The following is a 16,390-nucleotide window of genomic DNA, read 5'->3' on the forward strand; positions in this document are numbered from 1 at the left end:
ATCTGTTTGCCATCATAGCCTCCAATTTAAATTTAGATTAAAGGCAATTTGAAGGAAACACATTTACTTTGTGGCACGTTTGTACAATTGTAGTCCAGCTATAATGCATATAAGGGATCCAGGCATTCAGACTGAAGTCAGGAGGGTAGGATGTGCAGAGGTCCAAACTCTTTAAAAAGCCTGTCCTCAGTGTCTGAGCGGTACTTCAGACGACTGCCATGGGGAGCCTTTTCACCCGTGGACAGGCAGGTGAGGAGCTGAGCAACTCATCCTCTTTCCCCACAGAAGGCAGAGAGTCAGCAGCAAAAGCTGATCTTGCCTCCAGACATCTCTCATCTCTGACATCTGCCAAGTCATACTTTTCTTCCTAGTAGCACAGAAAGCCTTCAAAGTATTCTGTGTTTGTATTTACCATAGATAAAAAAATCAACTGGAAGGAAAACCCCTTACATTCAAACTTGCTATTTCTTCTGCTGTCTATACCTCTACTACAGACCTGGCAATGAGTTGAGTATGGGCATTACAGGAACCTGAGACAGTGAAGCTGTAAATACTCCTGGGACAGTTTGAGTAAATCAATAAAAGCTAAATGTGCTTGGCACCTTGTCGGGAGTCTCAGCATGCTGCCAAATTTAGAATTCTCATTTTTAATTTCCACCCTCAGATATTTCAAATTATTCGTAGTAGCATCCATGCTTCACACCACAGCTTTACAGTTATTTGCAGAATGCTTCATATTCTGGGTAAGAGTGTGTTGATCTGTTAGCTTCCTTTCTTCTTGATTTTATATTTCCTTTCCTTGGTGGTGGCATTTCAGCATTTTTTCTGCTGCTGTTTCCTTTGGTTCTGAACAAGTCTAAAGTCCAGAGTATGATCAAAAGGTTTTCATCTAGTTACCATCTCTCCAGCAGTAATGTTTCCCCTGCAGCTGACCATCCAAGCTGGATGTTCATTGCTGTTCTGTGACTCCAGTCACTGCACTGATTCACTTGTACTGTAGGAAATTCATATTTGTTTGTATCCTGATACTTCAGAATTGATCTATAACTTCAGGTTTCATAAGCAGAGACACCCTGGAAAAACAAATGCTGAGACTCACCATGAGTGCTTGCAGGAGCCAAGTTCACTATTTGCATTCATAAATCTTCACTGGCATACACAGCCATGGGCTCAATAATACATTATTTACCTGAGCAATTACCACTGATCAACAACTCCCATGGAGAATTCTTGTGTGCATGTGGACTGAACACAATGCATGAACTGAAAACCTCCAAGCATTTTTTATTTAGATGGGAATAACTGATTTCTCATGATGAACATTGGGGCAATCACAGTCTCTTTCCAGACATTCCTCTTATAGAAAAGAGATGGCAAACTCTCATGAGTTATTTGTGAGTTGCTCTCTGCTACAGCTGGAAGTACATAAAGAAGACATTGTGATAAATATACATTACTACTCCACCCCGTAATTCAAACCTGCAGAAATAGTCAGATGCGAAAAATTTTCTATCATGTACTGCTAAATAGCATTAACTCGGTAATCACAATAAAAGGGAACATTATAAAAGGAAAGGCAACAATGGCAGCTACAACTTGCATCAACCCACAAGCCTTGTCTATTTTAGCACTTCCTTAGAATAACAGAAGAAGAAATACAAATTTCATTCACTTCTGCTATTGCCATTACGGTCAGCACTACAGATAGGAGGTCTGTCATTGAGAGAAGCTGATGAAGGCTGTAAAACATCAGTTCTGGCTGGCAAACATGAGAAAAAAATAGCACTAGGAAAAGCTGCTAGAAAATGATAGTATGAGATATAACTTCTGAGTAATGGATAAATTGTTTCACATTTCCTCATGCTCTTATCTGCTCCCTGACATGAAGTGTGACATAGTGAGATGTCACAACAATGTCAGCTTGTCATGGAGTACATGAGCCCTCACAGCCTCTCAGTTTTCTGGTGAATAATGCATCACAGAAAAAGGGAGATAAGACTGGATGGGAATCCAAATTAAGAGACTATTCCTGCAGTCATGAAAAGCAAAAAGTCACCTACCAGTGACAATCATAAGGATGAGGGTGGGCTGGAGATTAAGACACAACTTGTTATTCACTGGGCTTGTTTCATCTCCTAGTTTTGGTAGAAATTTTCTTTGTTTCCCATCCCTTTACAGATTAAGGAAAACACACTATTTGTCTCACTTTTTTAGATCAACAGTGATGAACAGTAAAATCTGTTTTAGACTGCCACCAAGTTACCACTTCATTGATATTGTCACAGATGACAAATTAGTCAAACAAAACACACTTTATTGCGGCAGGTCGAGTTTTGAATCAATTTTCCAGTTGAAACACTTGCATGGAAGCAACTACTAGCCTGTCTCAGAGCTCACAGTCCAGCTCACGCAGAGGGGGGGTGAGCTCAAGACAGGACTAGCAAGGCTGCACTGAATAGTCTGAGAGCAAGATCAGGGAATCCTGCAAACTGCAATCTGCTCCCAGCATAGGAATAGAATAGAACTCTTTCCAGAAAGCTTGTTTGGGAGCATCCAATGGCTTTAAGGCATGAGTGGAGAAACATAAAACCAAAAACTTAGCAGATAAATGTGTGAACTAGATCAGATAGAAAGAAAAAGAAGGGGAAATAAACATCTAAGTCATAGAAAGATCTCTAGGGAGTCTGCACAACCTCTGGAGCATCACAGATTTTCCAGATTGCATGCAAACTGAGATTTTCAGGATTTTTCTAATTAACTCCCACCAAGATACGACCATTAAAATAAGGCCAGAAAAGATTCCAAGACTGATTATGCTATGCAGAGGAGTATGGCAAAATGGTGCAAAAGGGTCTCGATGCCAGGCAAAAATAAACATTATCTTAATGGAAACTTTTTAGTATTTGCTCCCAACCTTTATGATTTAAGATGGAAAGGAAAAAATATGCATAGAGTGTCTCTGATATCTTTTATAAGGCAACAGGGGTTTAAGTGGTGAATGGACAACACTGATGTGGCATCACGTTTCTCATTCAGCTTTAACATAAGACACATGCAAGTTATTTTTGTTTGTATTGGGCTGGCAGATGCATCCTATTCAAAAAATGCGCAATGGGAAGCTTGCTAGACAGTGACGCAACGCAATGTGCAGTGCCAAAGCAAACTTTGTGTCTGTTTCTTTTCACAATGACATTAAATGAATTGGAAATAAATCCACTGAAGTGACTGGAATTATGCACATCTAGAAACCAAGCTCGAGTGAGAGTCCCATATTGCTTCTTTGCACAAGCAAGGAAGCCAAGAAGTCCTTGTTCTGCAGATCTCCTTTTACCCTGTTCCATTAGGGTGTTTGGCCAGTACTGCGCCACTAAGAATGGCCAAAGCTTTTCTTCAAACGAAATTTCATCTCCTCTCCTGCCTTTGAATACCCTGAATTTCATAGAAAGGAGATGACAGGATTCCTTACTCTCTTAGAATGGTTTTACTCAAAGCCATGTACAGTAAAACAATATAGAACACAGTTCACAAATTTTCCAGGTTTGATGCAAGAAACCTAAAGAAGTAAAGCACCTTTAGACTCCTTAATTTGTCACAAACTTTCTCTCTTTAGCTATTCCCATGTAGCAACATCAATTTAGCTATTCCCAACTACCAACATCATCCTCCACCTGAAAGATGGGAAGACCTCATACTATAAGTCACCCTAAAAACGGTCTCCATCAGCAAGCTTCCCATCATCCAGGACCTGGTTTGCTTACCTTCAAAAACAAGGAGGCTGTGCAGTCCTGTGCTTCCAACCTAGGGAGTTTCCCTACAGAGGCTCCCTTGTCAGCAAAGATCTTTACATGTTCTTAAAAAACATATAACAGCCTTTCCCCCTCTCTAAATCTTGTAACCAGTGTTTTTATTCTATGGCTTCTACAAACAAAACTCAGTTCCTGAACAGATATTTTATGTAGATGTATAACCAAACTGAGGGGCCTTGCCTTTTGAGCTGGCATTTAGCCTATATGGTCATTGCTCCTTTTGGGAAGCATGCTTACAGGATCCATATGGATCTTTATCTTGTGCAGTTTGGGCTTTTTCCTGCTATTGCCACTCAGAACACTGACCCAGAGCTAAAGAAACATGGCGAGAGATGAGCTTTTTTGTAGGGTAATGGTTGGATCTATTCATGCACTCTTTGAATCTCTTGGATGAATCTTCTTCAGGATGAATTTCATTTATAAAATATGTAAAAATATTATTGTAGTCTTTTCCAAGCCAGTTTCAGGCTTTAAATCTAAACCCACTTATTCGTATATTTAATTTGATACACATGACCAGTTCTATTGATTTCTCTTTATACTGAGTTCAGTGGAGCTACTCACATATGTCAGGGTAAGCAAAAGTGTAAGTGTTTGTGGGACAGTGATTTAATTGCTCTGAACTCTTTTTTTTTAGCTATTCCTCATGAAGCATTGACTGCTAGAGGAAAACACCAAAGGGGATAGTAAAATTTCAATCTCTGGTATTTTCAAATTAAGTTTTCAAACATCTCCTGGGGAATATGCATCACCAGTCCAAGGCAACTTAACTGAGAGTTAACTGAGTGAAATATAACAGCCTGAAACAGTCAGAAAATCAGAATCACAGAGTTCTCTTTTTCATCTTAAATGTAGTGATCCTCTGGAAAAAGTCTTCAACACAAATTATTTGACTCTAGCATCCTTTTCAATCTGTCTAGTATATTTATGTTTTTACACTTGTATGTGTACATATATGCAGTATATAGTAAAACATATGATGTGATAACACACATATTTCTATGTATTGTATTCCTATGAATGTACACAACATATTTCTGTGTTACATACCTACTACATACCTTTTCTTTGGACTGAAGGTAGGAGACAGAATATTACACATAATGTAGAATAAACCATCAAACACTTATGCCTTTGATTTTATTTTCCTGTTTCAAAGCAATTGCATATTTGTTGTCCCAAAATATTTATAATCCAGCACAAAGTTCTACCTTGTTCTCATTTCTTTTTAACATTTAAGACCACTGTTGGCTTTTCCTGCCCACTCAGTAGCTGGAACATTAAGAGAAAAGACTGAACACTGAACCTATTTCTCAGTGTACACCAGCCTACCCCTCGTGCTCACCATGTTCAAGAAACTGCTCTAGGAATTTTCTTTTTCCTGCTGAGGAGAGGATGAAGGACGAAAGAATGACCAATTATAAACTCTGTTGTCTTTAGATGAAAGAACCTTTTTGTGGTGTTCTTCAATCTCTTGTTTGGCCTGTCAACAGCAATTTGATAAAGAATGTTTCTATGTCTGACCTGTTTTTTCAAGATAGTAACCTATATTGTGTATCTTCTAAAGCCAGGGGATAAGCATCCATTATACTCTGTACCGCTGTTCCTGCAAGCTGAGCACAGCCTTTAAAACCCACATAAGTTGATTGATAGTTGTGTTGAGAAAGCTGCTACTAACGATATTTTAGTTAAAGGGGGAAAAATTAAAGTTTCTTTAATCTGATTCTCCCCCACCCCCAACACCACACTTCAGAGGCCAAAGCTCATGATAACTGTTTTGTGGTGAATGGTCAATTGTTACAAAATTCTAATTGGTTCTGGGTCAGTCCCTTTGAAATGGCTGCTGTGCTCTAGTAATTTTTTCAATTAATTCTTAACAACTGACAAAACTTTGGATCTTGTCAAAAATCATTCAGATTTTTATAGTAGGCAAGAACATGGAACAAGATTAGCCTGGATTAAGAAAGATTCCTACATACATTATCACCAAGGTTATAATTATAGTTTAGCTCTCCTTTTTCTTTGCTCTCAAAATAATGATTAACTAGCTCAGCGGGGTTTTCTTCCCTGTGAGTACTTACTGAATACTTTTATAAGGATAGATTGTAGAAATGCATATGTGGATTCCTTGGTTGATTTACTAATAAATTGGGCAAATGTAATGTTCAGCTAGGAATCTTATTAGACATATTTTCACAGAACTAGATTTTTGGACATGTCCTGTACAGAACAGGACCTGTGTTAGTCAATCTTATGCCCTCACGAAGTCAAGAAGTGACCAAAGACCAGTTCTCCAACACTGTTACTTAAAGAAGTCTCAAGATTGTTTTTCTATTGAGTTCAGACTTCAAAGAGGTGGAGCATGTTGAAAGGCAAAGTCAGACCACATCTTCTTTCACCAGAAGGACTTCAGACAGACAATGAAACTACCTTTAAGGTCTCTTTTCTACAGAAGAAAAAAAATATTTCTGAGTATAGTGGCTGATTATATCAATTGTTTGTCTGAAAGACAACATGTAAGTGTGAACAACTGTATGAATTTTTACTGGTCCCTCCGTCAGCAGAAATCTTAAAAATACTCAGCCAGGCGTGTCAGATCACAAGAGATGTTAAATCAAGAGTTCATTAGTAAATCAGATTAGATTTTAGACACTAAATTATTTATAACTAGTGTCACAAATGTTCTAATCACTTAAGCTTAATCATTTACATAGGAGCTAGTTCATAGCTCTGCCATTTGTTCATGAAGCCTGAAGAAATGAAGTTTGAATCCTCTGTAACTCCAGGCTCTGGTGTGAACCCTTCTGTCATAACTCAGGAACAGACACATTGATTAACTGAAGTTACCACAGCTTTAAATCCTTTGCACCTGATCACAAATGGCCATCCACTACACTGAGATCAACTTTAATCCACATCACGCATTTTCAGCCAGTTTGACTTGCTCTATATTTTCTATACAAGACTCTATTTTGATGGTTGTTTAATGAACTCATTTTGATCACATTAATTTAAAACCAGAATATCACCGTTGGTAATATCCAATACATAAGTTATAACGTAAATTAAACACATTGTAATCTAACAGGAAAGAAATGTCACTAGTAGTTATACAGACTGGTAACTTTTGCTGAATCTTTCTCCAAATGTTTAACTATGTGCTGTTCCCTTCTCCTCCTTTGAGTTCTCTTTCCATTTATACAGAGCCAATTAAAACTGTGAATTACTGACTTCTTTTTCAGGAGTCATTTATTCGGTTCCTGGCATAAAAACTACTTTACTATTGATAGTGACTTTTCATGCCATTGGTACTTCTTACCTTGCTTTACAGGCAAGTGGGGTCCCAATCCTGGAAGATTTTTCTCAGAATTACTCCAACAGAAGTTTTTTCCATCTGGAGAGCTTGCAGAATTGAGCCCTTAACTATTAAAGGAATATGGTTTCCAATGACAATGGTTTGTCCTCTCTGGATCTACAATTTGAATTTTAATGACACTAAATCTGATATTTATAGATTTTAAAATATTTTGAAACAGGTTTCTGTCTCCTCCCCAGGAGTGTGAAAACTGCTGCTCTGTTCAGTTTCTGCATTCCAGGTTCTCAAGAGGTTACATTATCTCAACCGTTCATAAAAAATGTGAGTATGTGCCACTTCTTCAGCAGGGTTGCTTAAGCCATGGAGAAAGGGCACGATTTCTCACTCTCTTCAGGGAACCATAAGGTGAAAAGCATACACTATTAGCAGAGTTGAAGTCACACTTAAGACCTTTATTTCATGCTCTGGGGAGTGGTCATGAAGGTATTTCAAAGCATACGAAGCTGGGCTATGCAGAGCGATTTCTTGCTCATCGTGTCAGACTCCATTCCTTACACTTGCACACTTAATGTTGAACTCCTCCTCAACTTTTTTCTTGTGAGCTAATCCAGGGGGTACTTCCAAAGCATAATTAAAATCAACACTGATTTCACCATACTGCCGTTGGAAATACTGCTTGAACAGTCGTCATGCATTTACTTATGCAGCAAAATGTGGCTGTGGAGTCTGGATTTTGTGGGTATCCAGATAACTTGAGAACCCAAAGCATGACTTTGGGTTAGGTTGGCCCCTAACATGACAAGAAGACAGCCTTAAATCCAAAAACCAAACACAGTTTTGAATGGTGAAACAAGAGAAAAGTGCTCAAATGCATCTGAATTTTGCTCCTCTTTAATCCCTATTGATCTTTTTGGTCTGTTAATGAAATCATTTTACATGCTCACTAATACTGTAATTTTTAAAATATTCATCTTCCAAATAAAGCTGTCAAAAATGGAAAAATAATCACAAATATTTGAAAGTTAGTTTCTCTAATTTGTCAATATTTTGTTTCTACTTCAGACATTTGAAATTTCATTCAGGCGATCTGTAATTCTTTTTCCTCTTTTGGAAAAAAAAAGAAAAACATTGTTTCAAATCCTAAAATTAACACTTGTCATTTTGAAAATATTGCATCCAAAAATTCTGATGATTTTGCAGTGTTCAGAATGACCAAGAGCCAATTATTTCAGCCAAATGCTTCCTTTCCCATAATGGGTTTCAGATGAATCAGCATTCACATTTAAAGAAATATTTTCCTGAAAGAATTCTCACCAGATCTATAGCCAGTATTTCAGTCTGAGGAGAAATAATAAAAAGGAAACATCAACTTTGATACACTAGCCATTAAGATTGTCTTCCACCTGTCAGCATATCAAATTTCTGTAGGCCTGGAATCTCATCTTCACCCTGTCACAGATCTCCCACATAACCCTGAGCAGCTTGTTTGGTTATCCCTCTTCTTTAATACTCCCCTTTTCATCCCTGGTTAAATATTGCCTACTAAATGCATGACAAGACAGTATATATTATATAAGGCCAAATTAAGTCCTAAAGTGCCCTGACATCCTGACAGATCTGCTGGTCAGAAGCCGTAGCAATGGGAGAGCACCAGCACCAGCTCTGAGTGGTGAACACATGATACACTTTACATTTGACAGCCCTTTTCTCCCACAGCAGTGATAGAAGGAAATTAGCATAAATCTGAGTCCACACTACACCTCTGCTAAAGATCAGCCAGCCCTAATGGTATGTATGCTGCCCTCACATCTATCTTCCACTTTCTTCCCTAAGGAATTATGCTACTCTTCCAGTCATTCTCGTCTGTTCACAGGTAACAGAGAAACACAGCAAAATGCTCAGAAGTGTATTACATGCAGATGTAATAAAGATTATATATGTAACCATGGAAATCTTCTCTGATAGAAGATGGTTCTGTGGGAAGAGATGGGATGGAATTGAGTTGCAGGCTGTGGCATGTACCTGCAGAGGCACACGGCAGCACAGAGGAGCACATGGCAGCACAGAGAGAGGTTTGTCTCCACCGGCCCCTGGGGGAGGAGGTGTCACACGGCAGACCCCTATGGAGAGGAGCCTGCTGGAAGCTGACAGACAGGTGAACAGCGAGGGATCACCCCATAGAAGGAAGTGTGTTGCTGATGTGGCAACACAGGATAGGTCACATAGTAAGAATTACCATGTAAGGAAATACTGTGCCTTGGAAAAGAGTATAAAACCAGCTCATTCCTTTGAATAAAGGATTCAGATTCCCTGCCAGTCTGGGTCCAGGCCTCAATCACCGACAGGTTCTGGTTTGCATATCTGTATGTGGTGACATCAAGGACCTCCCTAACTGGGCATTGTTCTCCAGCACACACGGGGAGGAAACTGGAGTAGATTTCAGGTTACTTCGTGTTTTCTCAGCAGAGGATCTCTAACCACACCATCAGCATCATCGCTGATATGTGATACAATTGTGTTTGTAGCATTAAGATCATTGCCATGATGGATCCCATTTTGCTATGCTAAACACATAATAATCCATATTTCTTCTTTAGCATTTCCCCTTGGACATAATATTTAGAGCACTGGGGTCACCAGCAGACACTCTTGAGAGAAATGCTGCTTACTTCAATTTAAGGGTAGGAGCCATAGATCTGCTTCTGTGAGCAAAATACGTGGTGATGTCGATACACTGTGGAGAGATTGCACATCAGGAGTGGGAGTGAGATAGATATATTGACAGGCAGACAAGAGATGGGTAGGTGAAGAGATAGGAGAATAGGTGGGTTGATAAGATACATTCTATAAACAAAAGTAAGCAACATATTAAAACACAGACCTTAAAAAAAATAACAGAATTATCATCACGTTGCAGTGTAATGTGTCACTGAAATATGAAGAAAAGGGGATATAGCAAGCTTTTTTAAACTTTGTACATCACCAGCTTAGGTACTACTTCACTGCAGTATGAGCATTTCTGTCTGTGCACTTGGGAAAACAAGGCAAAACACACACAATAAATACTTCAGGAAAGGGTTAAGAAAAGCTACATCAATGGCAGAAGGACTGGACGGGATCCCAGCTCATAAACCTGAGGATGGAAGACATTACACAAGTCCTGATGACACTGTAAACCTTTTCAAAGTGGGGGATTCTAAGAATGTGAAAGTGATCAAACCAAGAACTATAGCCTAAAACTAGGCGTCACACAATCCAAGCCGTTCATTGTGGGGAGGGAGGGAATCATATCCGACAAAGCAGTTAAGCATTGGGAGAGAGGTAATGGAGGTAATTGAGGCACCATCACCAGAACTACTCAATAATAGATTAGATAAGTAGTAGAAATAGTGTAGGGGAATATCCTGCATGGCACAGGGAGTTGAACTAAATCACCCAGGAGGAGAATAATTGCAATTATAGATCAGTTCCACCACCACTAGAAGAGTGGTGTCAGGTGCAAGTATTACTTTTACTAAAAACTAAGCTGGAATGTACACACTCTCAAACATAGCCAAAAGCCATATATAATCTTTTTAGGAATGAGACTCAATCCCATTTCACAGACCTATATATTATTGTGTTAATTTTAATTTTTGCAAAGCCGATGCTGTGTGACATTGGAAGAGGATTTGACCTACATAGTCTGTTACAGATAAGTCTCTGCTCCTTAATTTCATTCATGTTGGAGGTGTGTTATGTTTGATATGTGAATCTGACATTTCATTGTAGTTTTTTATATATTCATAAAGTATTTTTCTTGGAATAATCTGAATACATAAAACAGCCTGAGAATATAAACACTGTATTCTTCAGATCCTTGTAGCAGAAAGCAGAAACAGCACTGGAAAATTAGCACACACAACCTTTCACAAAATGCAAGAGCTTCTCCTTTTCTTTAGCCATTTCTAAGAGCCTGGTGTACCATGCATCTCAGGTCTTGCACCCAGCAAATTAAACCATTGGTTTCTCACCATTTTTATTGTGAGAAGGACTCACATTCTTTTTGGAAAATAAAAGATCAGAAGAGACTTGTTCCAAGCCACTTGACTTACTTTGGTATCAATACCCCAATGAACCATCTAGTTTGCTAGATGTGTTACTCAGCCTCCAAACAGATCTGTGAGGGTCAGAGTGATCTAATGCAGCCTGACAATAGCACTTCTCCAAAATACAGCCTCAGACTGAAAAGCCACATGTTTACATATGCATGCCTTTCAGAAGTTCCCAGAGCCTCTCCCCAAATTGCTTTCACTTACAATGTTTCTGGGAGTTTGCTTACAGCAATCCCCAGCCAGATTTACTGTGGAAGGTGCTTTCAGTTCATGTGCTGTGCCTTGCTACTGCTGTCACCACCCTAAGTAACCCCTTCCACACATGAACTCAGCAAATTCAACAGAAAACATGAGGATTCATTGATCCTGGCATCTGACCCAAGGCAAAAGATTTTTCAATAATGGGACAACTAGGCATATTAGGGGACATTTCCCCATTGATTAAGATCAGAGTCCAATGACGTGACAAAGGGGACTGATGTCTTAACTGTATCAGTCATCTGCTATTTCTGATAGCAATGCTTTTAGACTCTCTGCCTCCCTTGAGACATGCAAATGACTGAGAGATTGAGTTTCAATAAAGGTGACATTTATCTTAATAACTAAGTTGCTAGTTTTAATATCTATTTTTAAAATATTTTGCATTTCTAAATCAGAATTTCTGTCAAAAAATAATTATTATTTTATTATCATATTCTTCTAACAAAGTAACACCATGGAAATGCTAAGAAACAGTTGTTGCTTGGTATGTTTTTAGTTCTGTGAACTTCTCAATATGAAAATATAACTGAATTTTCCAGATAGGTTTTCACAGGTTTTATGATGCAATCTGTAAGCTTATAATGCTAAATATACGTACATTTTAATTTAGCTGTTATCTTTTCATCTATTTTGCCTGCATCCCATTTACAACTTTACCACACATTTATTAAAAGCTTGTTAACACAAGGGTATACAAACTAGTGCCATTCTCCTTACCCACTAAAATGTCAGGTTTGGCAGTCTAGGGAAGCAGACACATATGTGAAGTAATTATTTAAGAATGGATATTGAATGCAGATATTTAGTTACAAATCCACAAATTGCAGTGTCTTTTAAAAACACATGCACATCCTACCACATAACATTTCCTACAGAGTAATTAGGGTTATTTGCATCTATAATTTCATTATAATTAATGACTCTGTAAGCAAACATTGAAATTACACAGTAATATACCATAGCAGCTCCAGGTTGCTTCCCTTGTGCTTTACAAAAGGGCAGAGAGTTATGTCACTGTATGGGTCACAGAAGTCATGAAACAATCCTACATGTACAAAACATTGGAGACTGCTAAAACAAAACTTTTTTAACCTCATTGGAAGGGTTTTCAGCCACTGGGAGCTGGCAGAAGGGGGTTTTACCCCTCGCGTGCCAACACAAAGCCCAGAGGTCAACGCTGAAACCCCTCTGAAGGCAGCACTCAGTGCCCAACACACAATGAAAAAGGGGCAGAGCTCCTCACCCCAAAGGGGCTGTATCCTCCTGTTCCTGTTTAGCAGGCACACAGGGGAAGGCAAAGAAGTAAAGAGAGGGGACTCTCTGTATGTGTTCCACACAGGCTTACTCCCCTGAAAAGACAGGGACGAAGAGGCCAATTAGTGGGAGGGTCCAGGGATCTTATACTGAGTACGATAGGTGGGGAAAGGGATCTCAGCCAATGGGATAGAGACAAGCAGGTGGGATTGACAGCAAGGAAACCAATGGGAACAACACTTAGGAGGGACTCAGGGAAGGATCCAATGGGGCGTCGAGGAACAAGGAACATTCTAGAACAAATATGTATTAAAGAAGGAAAATGAATATACATAACTTCATACATAAAAGAGGAAGACAAAATGTTAACCAATCGGGGAAAACATGCAGAAGGCAGAACAAAGGAACCATGGATTCTCACCATGACTGACATGCTAAACTTGGGTTGCTGACCACCACAGCTGGTGGTCTGAGTTCTCCTCAGGAAAAAGAGTGGCTGGAGCCCCCTGCACTGCCACACCTTATAGCATTTTTCAGTGTTTTATTATATGCTAAAACACATACAAACATACCTGAAAATACAGGAGCACCAGGTATTTACTCAGATGATAATTAGGAATCAGTGGGAAGATATTATAAATCTGTTTGCATGAAAGAACGTGGGAATGTTCAGATCTTTATCAGTTCACACAAAGGATTCACTACAAATCAGTAAGACAGTGAAAAATTCAGTAGATGTTCCAACCATTGCACGGAAAGAGTGAAAGACATTTATCCATGGGTCCCAGCTATTCATTTGCAAAATAGATCTAAACTTGTCACTCATTTACAAAAATGGGAAAAGGGAATATTTATGTTGTCAGGAGTAACTTTAGAAAGTGTCTATATCTCATAGTCTCTACATGTTTATGCTGATCTCCCAGCAGACTGGAATACAGAGAACGTTATGGTTAACTAGCAGACAAATCTTTCTGATTTCAGCATTGGTGTTACTTTAGAGAGACATAATAACAGCATACAGGGATTATTTTTCAGTAAAAGATTTTGTTCATGATTCTTAGAAGGAACTAAGAGTTCACACCAATCTCACAGTCATGTTGGCTCTGTGTGTAACTTTTATTTTCTCACTGGTGGCCACAAAACTTTGAGTGTTCCCAGATAAAATGCATAGGCAGAACTGAGGTTCTTGTAGCTGCCCTATAGCTGGCTGTTAAAAGAAATGATGATCTGGATCTGGCAGATTTGAGAACAGCCAGGATGAAAGCTCATCCAGATTCAATCAAGTGTTGATGTTCATCAATTATTAAATGACATCCCCACTTGAAAAGAGCCATACTGGTTCAATAATTTAAATTCAGAATAGAAGACAGCCATGAAAGAAAACTTCCCCAGATGATTTTACATATGATGCATCCTCTATAAATGTTATACTTGTGATCTCTAAATCTAAGTGTGAAAGTAATGAAAAAATCAAAACTGTGGGACAGAATCTGTTATTTAATAAAGTGTCACATCTTTCTGTGTAACAAGTCAGAAACTGACAAAAAACCTTTGGGCAAGCTAGGGTGGCCTCTGCTCCAACCAGGACAGCTCAGAAATCACTGTCCCAAAGGACACACATGACTGCAGCAGACTGAGGAACCAAAATTCAAAGGTGGATCTGTACAATGAGGTCTTCACACAATGCTCTGCCACTACCTTTGTCCTCAGACTCCCCCATCATTTCTGGTCTGGCACAATACCCAACTGTCCTGGTAGACTCGTGATTTGTAACTGGTTTATTGGGTTGCTGACTCCAGATACAACTCTTGATACTCTGACCACATAGCTGCTTGTGAAGGCAGCCTCCACTGCCCACTAGGGCCTAAAAATCTCACAGCTGGGCGCAACAAAATTTTGCTTGAAAATCTCTTAACCTGCTGCTGTGCTTCTGCCCTCAGAGCCACCTTCAGACCTCTCCATGTCTTCCTCTCCTGCTCCTTTTAACGGCAGATTTTCTGATCTTGCAGACTTTCTCTGCTTGTATATTCTCAGTTGCTTAGTGTGCTAAATAACTTGATTATGATGATACAGCTGGGAATTTGTGCTGTGTTCACACTGGACATTCCTTTAGGTTTCTTTTCCTAGAATGTCTGGTAAAGTTTTCTGGTCTCTCTTGGATTATATATAAAGACCAGCACGAATGTAATTGATGTGTTGAGAGCAGAGAAGAGGCAGGTATGATTGTAACCCCTATGCACTGATTATACTGCAATCGCCATTTCCCATTCCAGAACTCACTGTTTTTCTCTAAAGTTAAATTATTGTCTGAAATAAAAGGCTTTTATTCATAAAACACAGAATGGGATGCAAGATAAATGTTCCTGAAATTATGATGTTTGATGGACCCTATTTTTAGTAATAAACATTTTACAGGTTTTTATTTTAAGCTATTTATATGATCTCTACTTTAAAGTGACAGAGGAGCTGATTGACAACCACACCTCTGGATGCAAGAGCATGTTAAACATCAGTGTTGAGACAAATGTAGATGAATAAAGCAATGAGTTTCAGGCTTTTCCAAGCCTCTCCAGTAAATCTATACCTATTTTTTCAATATAGTTACTATTTCACCTTGCAACTCTAAGGCTATTAAAATTTCAGGTTTTTTTAAAAGGAAAATATCCTGAAGACTCGATCTGACAAATTCTGCTCTAAGTCAGATATATTCTAGAGGTCTTATCCTTGCCTTTTCATCAAGGGAAAAGCAGAAGGGAAAGCAGAATCAGACCAAGCCCAAGTTTAACCTGCAAAAGGAGCCCACTGCATATATTCACATGAATAGGAAAAGGAAATAAACTACTGGCTTTCCAAAAAATAGTGTAGTTAGATGTTCACTGCACAGAAGATGCAGAGAGAGCATCTTTACTGTGTGCCTCTCCAAAGTTACATCTTCTTGTTCATAATGAATTTGGATTATCCATGTTGTTCTTTTTCTGAGACTCTGCAATGAATTATTATCTTCCTTAAATTTTATTAATCTTCTCTAGATTTAAATGAGTCTCCCCTGGGAGAAAAAGCTATGACTCCTTTTTCTTCATCTAATTCCTCTAGTGTCAATCACTGGTGGCTTCCTTGCAGAACATGAAACATTATCACTTTTTGGGGTAACACTACAAGCCTCCCTCTAAGGCAGATGAAACCCTTCTTTTGCATATGAACATATAAAATGTGCAGTAAGTTCAATCCTTTCCTTAAAAAGGGGAAGAAAAGACAAGTTACAATTTCAAGTTAGCCCAAAAAGAAAAAGTAAAATGTAACAAATCCATGGAAAGGGGAGAAGAAGCAGGAAAGTTTTCATATTCTAGATCAACACCTAGAAAGGCCATAGAGCTATGCTGAGTAACTCCTCTCTCTAGCCTTAGTACACCTCTCTCTAGCCTTAGTACACCTTCCCTCACCTTGTGCATGTGAGCCCCAGCCCTGTCAGGAGCAGAAGTCTAAACACCAGGGGAGCTGCCAAGAAGGGCTGGCACAGTATCCTTGTGCTGGTCCATCAGGGTGTATATGTATGTGATGAATAGAGAACAGCAAAGAAAAACAAAACAAAATGGTAACTAGTGACTGATTAGGAGACTCCAGTGGGAAACCAGTCCTATGGGAGTTTTCAAAAACCTGCT

This window comes from Corvus kubaryi, unplaced genomic scaffold, assembly GCF_017639235.1.
Source record: "Corvus kubaryi isolate FWS band 111438036 unplaced genomic scaffold, C.kubaryi_AGA036_p1.0 split1-131, whole genome shotgun sequence".
Classification (NCBI taxonomy): domain Eukaryota; kingdom Metazoa; phylum Chordata; class Aves; order Passeriformes; family Corvidae; genus Corvus; species Corvus kubaryi.